Source organism: Cephus cinctus, unplaced genomic scaffold (assembly GCF_000341935.2).
Source record: "Cephus cinctus unplaced genomic scaffold, Ccin1 Ccin1_scaffold0129, whole genome shotgun sequence".
Taxonomy (NCBI): Eukaryota; Metazoa; Arthropoda; class Insecta; order Hymenoptera; family Cephidae; genus Cephus; species Cephus cinctus.
In genome coordinates, this window is record NW_014332862.1 from 1,781,405 (window position 1) to 1,788,924 (window position 7,520).

Sequence of the window (7,520 nt, forward strand, 5' to 3'; positions counted from 1 at the left end):
GGGGGGGGGGGTGAGGGTGAGCGAACTCAGTGCCATCTACTGTCCGTTTGGGCGCTCGGCCGTTCGGATAATGAATAAACTTGTGTCTTGCTTCATGCACCGGCAAAAGGGGGGACGAGGAGGAGGCGGATGAGCGACGGTCCAGGGAGGAGGAGCACAAAAGGACGAAAAGAGATGCAAGTTCTGGGGAATTTTGGAAAACGTTTAAATGCTCAGAATTATTTATCATGGATCCTAGATGCCACGTGAACGCCCACTGACCCTTCGTCGATTTTCATAGATCTGTCTCCATCATCGATGTCTCTCTCTCTCTCTCTCTCGTTTCCTCTGGCGCCTAGGTGACTCCTGGTACTCACTGACACTCTTGTCAGTATGTCTTGACAGATTCGGCAACCGTTTTGGTAAACGAGTGGCGCCCGGTGAGGTTCCCAAATATCTTGATCAAAGCATGGAAGCGGGCAAAGGGCACATGAGAGCTACAAGGGCCATGAGAGTCACGAGAGCTAACATGCTCTCGACGCTCTCATGCGTCTCGCTCAGATTTATCTGGCAATGCATAAGTGAGATCGGGAAATGCAAGTATGCAGCCTGTGCATACGTGTGCACTCGAGCCGAGTGTCCGGTGCATATGAGAGAGAGAGAGAGAGAGAGAGAGAGAGAGAGAGAGAGGCAGGTAGGGTGAGAATCAGAGCTAGTGAGAGAGAGACAGATGAATGGAGAGAGAAGAAAGAGAGAAATCTGTCGGCTCTGGAGCCTGTAGAGTTGGTCCAGGTTGTGGAACTGCTGGTGCGGAGGTGGTCGACGTTGGTCGAGCTGGTGGTGGTGATGAACGAAGAGGAGGAGGAAGAGGACGAGGAAGAGGACGAAGAGGAGAATTACCTAGTGGGGCAGAGAGAGAGAGAAAGAGAGAGAGAGAGAGAGAGAGAGAGAGAGAGAGAGAGAATGCCGCTTCGCGATGCGTCCAACGAGGAGGAGTGTAGGCTGACCAAAAGAAGGATGGACGCTTCAATTCATTGATCGCCGAGAGGTCCGTGCGACGGGGAAAAAAATAGTAAAAAATTGAGAGAGCGAGGCAGAACGAGTGAAAAAGGGAATGAGAGAAAAAGAGAGGCGGAGGAAACCATTCGAACGTTCACGGGGCGTTGCTAAAAATCTGGGAAAAAATTGTGGACCGTCCAAACATCTGAGCCCCGCGAGATTCTGTCGGCTCTGAAATTTTTGAACTTTGACTTATAATCTATCCTCTCTGCTCTCTCTCTCTCTCTCTCTCTCTCTCTCTTTCTCTCTCTCTGCTCTCTGCTCTCTGCTCTCTTGGTCCTCCCAAATATTTCTCAACGACACATTCTTTGCGTCCTCTCGTTTGTTCTTGCATATTGCCAGCTGGAACCAATACAACTACTTACGAAATCTTTTAATAAAGATGCTGTTTACAGGAGTATCTAGTAAAGATCGAAGAGGAAGCAGCCGACAAAAGGAAGGAAAATTCAAAGTAGGTAAAAGTCTACCTGAGAAAGAGTCGCGCAAAGATTCGAGGATATTTCAAGTAAACGATCAATGGGGAAGAAACGTCTCAAGAAATACGAGCTGAGATCGGATTGGGAAAACCGTATTTTCATCCCTTTCTCATCGTATTTGTCGTATAGGGTGACGCGGGTCAGTTCCGCTCGGATGGTTCGCACGATTTTACGAAATTTTTCCAAGAAACATCTGCATTTCGGAAACCCCTTTTGCATATACGAGGGACAGATGCAAAAGGGTTGTACGGATTTCTGAAAAGCGCGACGGGTCCTTTCACAGCCAAGTTCAGCGAGTGCATCTGCCTCCTTTAGCGCGAAGCGAACAATTCTCCCTCGTTTGCCACTGACTCCCGATTATACCCACAGAACAGGCCCAGAATCGCCAGCGAGTCCCATACGAATCATCATCCAGTGATCTTCGAAAATACAATCGATGGGCCAGCGACACTCCAAAGATACGAATTCTGAGGTGGAACGTCGCCAGGTCGACTCGTCCGAGGACCTTTGAGAAGTTCCTAGTTATGCGCTCCCTGCGGGACCTTATCCTAGGAGGGTAGTAGTCGCGTGCCCTTGCACTCCATCCGGCACCCTTGCGCCCCTGCATCACGGCAGATGCTGGGTCAGCCTAGAACGAAGGGGGCCTGAAGGGCCATCAGGTAATAATACTAAGACCCAAAGGCCATTCTTCTCGGCACACGATTGGGACTTATTCAAATGCCTCGAGGCTCCTGGCGATTATACTTTTATCATCGATACACGAGCATTGCCAAAATTTCACAAAAATCACCCTCGATAATTTCATCCCTCTCTTAAAGTAATTTCCAATCCACATATCCTTCACAACTATAATTATTTTATAAAAAATCTCATTTACATTCCGTCGAACTCGCTCTTCTTCTCTCATCAAGATTCACCCCCAGACCGAAGTACCTCCCCAAAATCGATAGTAAAAAGATCCCTAAGAATTGTTCATATTAAGAAAAAAAAAAAAAAAAAAAAAAAAAGCTACTGGTTAATTCCGTCGAACTCGCTCTTCTTCTCTCATCAAGATTCACCCCCAGACCGAAGTACCTCCCCAAAATCGATAGTAAAAAGATCCCTAAGAATTGTTCATATTAAAAAAAAAAAAAAAAAAAAAAAACAGCTACTGGTTACATACTCGGCGACAACCGGTACCCTACCAATCACAATAGAATAACTGATAGGGTGAATCCTCATAGCACGCGCCCGATAAATCCAATGTTTCTTCCGCAGCGTCCTCGAGGGTCCTAGATATAGTAGAAGGGACGTAGGGCCTTAGGCCCCTACGTCATATTGGCAGCTGCCTCAGTACGTCATACCTTCTTTGTCTCAAAGGACCCTTCGCTGGTGCTCTTTAGGGTAGAAATGGGGGGGCCACGCGCGCCCGGCAGATGTTTCGTGACGTGTGCCCGCAAGTAGTATGCGCACCTAGTACCTACCCATATATATACGTACATACATATCCACCTATACCTAATATGCATACAGTATGACAGACGTATGCGCCCTGTGCTCTTATTGCACTTCTTGTGCATTGAGAAGAAAAGGCCCCGTGACGCTTCTTATTTATTTTTTTTTACCTCAACAAACATCACCAACAGATTTGCATATGCCCATTTTGCCATTCTTACCCCAAATCACGTGTCACCTTGAAATCTACTTTCGGGTACTTTTTCTTGTATATACTTCAATTTTTAAAATTAAGAAATCAAACGTCGTACGGTATTCGTCCAGAGCGATTTGCTGCTCGTGCTAACGGAAAAACGCAGACGCACATGCGTCCACGAGTAGTGCGTACGTGCGTGCGTATCTCTAGAAGCCGCCCCGTGCGATAAATTCGAGTTCACCGATAAAGAACAATTTAACGGTCTTGCCAGCGACACGAAAAACGCCTACCCTGATAACGAACGAGTGTTCCTCGCAGCTCCGACTAATCGCGCGCCGCTACCCGAGGAAGATTAGATCGCGTCCTTAGGATGTCCTTAAAGATGATTCGAGACCAAGAAGAGAGACGGGACTTGAACGGGAATTGTGCTGCTTGAGATAGAAAAATTTAAGGCTTTTTCGAGAAGAGTTATCGGAGGACGAGATACGCTGGGTATCAGCAGAATTGAAATGTTGATTAGGAGCAGTGAAAGGAATTTGACTATCGCAGATGGGAACAATCGGTTTGTCAGTCAGGAAGTAACGCACTGCTCGTTATGTCCCTGGTATATACGTAAGCACCTTGAAAAACTTCGTTGGAAAGTTCAGAGCGTTAAGCGGCCATAAGGCGGATACGTAACTGGACGCAACGTTGCCAGAAATGAATTTTCATGTGAATTGTTGATGGGGGCAAAAATAGATTTAAGAAAATCAAGATACTAGAATGTCACGCTAGGTACCAGGTACGAATAGAGGGAGAAAAGGTGGGGAAGATGTATTTTGAGTTTTCAGGTAAACCGAAAAATATTTTCGCTTTGTCGAGAACTCTTTTTCTAGGATTTTCTATAGAACTATCCATTCAGTCAAGAATACTTTCTGAGGGAAGATATAGGGATACCTCCTTTAGTTATTTTTACGTTTTAAGAATCGCGACAAATTTTCGGGTCGGAAAACAAAAATGCATGGTGAGGGCTGCCGGTCGCGTGGTAAAAATGATTGGCAACACTGGGACTCGAGTAAGGGGGTTAAGAGCGAAAGCGATGTTGGCAATGCAAGACAGACGCTTCTTGGCTTAACACATCGTCACACCTGACGTCACACACTCGTTAGGGGGCAGATGGGCCCCCTCTCAACCGTGACGTGGGGCCCTGAAGGCACGAAGGGACTGATGGGGGTACTTGGCGGTGTCTAGCCAAGGGGTCCGTGGGCACCCCATAAGGTGAAATAAAATAAAATAAAACTCCTGCGACGTGCGGTGGCTTGCAAGGGGACTGGGGGTGATGGGGAAGACGGAGTCGGGGCCCGGGGAATCGAGAAGGGGCCCAAGCCAAGGGGGCTCACACACGCACAGCTGCCCAGGTAGCACGAGCTACTTCGATATTAGAGACTAAACTGCCATGGGGGAGCATGGTACCCCATTGAAATACTTGCTCGGGGAGGAACTCGGCTGCCTTCCTATGGCAACTGGCGACATGGAGCAAAGCACTGAGAATGGCACTGGGGTGATCGGGAGGGTGGAGAAATCGTATATAGAATTAAAAAAAAAATAAATAAAAATTCGACTCGAAATCCTAACCAATCAGGACACCCGATATCTAATCGATCGAACTCCATCCATTCAATTCCCATTGAAGGGACACTTGGACTCTATTAATGTCACGCTTCTCCTGGGGACTCTGTAGTGTATTTCCGTAATCTAATGATAATCGACGTGGAGTCTTTCGAGGACTCGTGCCCTCCTTTTAATTAAGAACTGCGAGATCGAGTGAGTAATTTAATTTCTGAACAATGATTAGACTCGAGATGTCATTAGAGTTATCTGTGTTGGAGATTTTCAATCTCACAAGTTATTCTCGCTTATCGATTTGGAATGTCCGAGTATCGCTTAAATATTGTATATAAAAAAATTATAAAAATTTGACCAACCCTGTATATGCTGTTTATATCGAATGCTCGTAACTTTGCTCCTTTTCAAAGATATACAAGCGTAAGTAAGCTATTTATTGTATATACCTCCTTTAAGCAACACGAGTCCTACTACGAAGACAGGAGTTTCAGCAGTGTCTGAATTTTTCGAAAAAAAAAATTCAAAAGCGGTTTACAAAGTCTGATGATAAAGAAAGAAAAGTATATCCGTCAAGTAATTGTCGTTTGGTTGAAAATTTACAGCAGCTCACTAAAAGCGCAATGGCCTATCCTCCCGGTATTGTAACACGCGCGTGAAAAGTGGCTGACCGACGTCCCCACTAAGCATCCCTTAAACGGCTCTTAAGCATCCGTTAAACCTATATAGCCAGGGAGTCGATAACGAAGGACCAAAGGGACTTTTCACGCCTATGGTGAAAAAAGAAAACGGCCTATTTGTCGCTTGTAAATCCTTGCTAATTCGCAGCACGAGACTTCCGGTGGTTCGTGGGCGTGTAAGGGCGGTTTGTATGGGAAACACCATGGTACGAGAGCACCATGGAACGCCATGAAATGACACGAGTCTCTACGTACCGTTTCTTCGGGATCCTCGGCACGCGCGACTATCCAAGAAAAATTCGAACTAAATCCATCCTATTTGAATATGAAAAAAATTGACGAAACTCGTGGCAGCTGATTCCCTTTCTTCTTCTATTATTACTCGGGGATGGGCTCTTTGCGCTAACTGTTAAGTACATCGAGCACGTACGCGAACATACATGGATGCATACATGGGTCGGGCGGGTCCTCTACTGGTTTCAACTAAAGAGCCGCAAAAGCGGTGATTGCTGTTTAGCGTTTTAACAACTTTTTTATCCGCGGCAATGGCTGAGCCACTCAACGAACCCGGCAAACAGAAACAGCTTAATCTGCCACTCGTGCGTGAACGTATTTTTTTACTGCGTCCCGTAGATCCCCCTCCCGCCCCCTTCACCATCCCGCTACGCCCACTACAAAGGAACCAACTTTGATCCAGATTTTGAGGTATTTCGGGTGGTCGCGAATGGCTGCGTGCCCACTTCCATGCGCGCACGTGTAAAAAAAAGGCTGGGCTGTGTACAATGAGAGAGACAAACAGAGAAAGAGATAAGCATAATGATAAGAGAGAGGGAGAGAGAGGGAACGAGAGAGGCTAGGCATGAATAATTGGTTGCATGTATATTGTACATAGAACCATCGTGCAAGAGTGAGAGAAAGAGGAAAAAAGCACTAACTAATATATATATATATATATATATATATGTATATATATATATATATGAAGAGATAAAGAGGAGGGACGGGGTGGCGGATGCTCTCGATGGTACCGGGTAGCCCCATGTGTACGTTTTTTGCCGAAGTGAAGGGGAGGAGAGGATTTTCCAATTTGGATCGTGGCATATTGACGGCTTCGCGGGCCTCTCCTCGATATCCGGCCCAAATTTCGAGGCTCTCCTCTCTAACGGGAGATTAAAAATAACAAATGGCAGTTCCCAGTTTCCTCCTTCGTTTCTATGCTAGTTGCTCTCTTTCTCTCTTTCTCTCTCTCTCTCTCTCTCTCTGTTGCACAATGATTCTGCACCCTCTGTTCCACGCGTGCACCCTGTGGGCTGGTATCGTCTCCGCCAACCCAAAAGATAGACGCACAATGACTTCGCAACATATGTCGAGTGATGCTTCGCAGTCCCGCATCAAGATCCGTTATTATCGGCGCGGGACGCACGCGCGACTCAGTGAAAAACTTTTGTTCTGTATTTTGAGAAAAGAAAAACCCTCAACAAGTCACAGGACCATACTTCCGAGTTCGCGTATTTTACTAAATTTCTAGAGCACGTGGGTGGCTCCGAGGCCCTTCCCGGTATACATCAACTTTCTTCGAGCCATCTGCTGGGCCTCTTTTCGGGCCCTTTAAACCAGCCCAAGACACCCGCAGCCACGTCTACACTCACACTCGTAGGAATACACGTGTACCTTCGAGACCTGTCAGAGCCAAGGACCCGTAAACGCTCGCCCTTTAAAGTCCCAAGATGCACCCCAAGGCCCTTTTCTTCCCTATTCCTTAATCTTTTAGGGTCGTCCTAAATCGTAAACTCATCCTCGCTATCTTTCTTAATGAGATTATCCAATATAACATTAATCAGCCGTTTCGAAGGTTATCGATCCTCCTTGGGAATTTGTCTTTTGTATCGCTTGGTGGGCTACTGCCGAAGGGTGGTGGGTAAGGGGGGTTAGGTAAAGCGAAATACAAGGGACGATGGTTGATGCAGAATGAGGGTGAGTAGTGGGGAGTCTTGGGGCGAATCGGTAAATTAAAAAAAACTGCAACTCTAGATGCATCGCCAAGCATTTCTGACCCGTATCCCTCGTAATTCTCGGCCCTCTTTATCTTACCCC

At 46.5% G+C, this 7,520-nt stretch overlaps 1 protein-coding gene across 9 annotated transcripts in view; it reads right to left on the bottom strand.

Annotated features, from left to right (window-relative positions):
• The window catches only part of LOC107262914 (homeobox protein prospero), a 108,894-nt gene that overhangs the window by 74,884 nt on the left and 26,490 nt on the right, over positions 1–7,520 (bottom strand). The window lies entirely within an intron of this gene.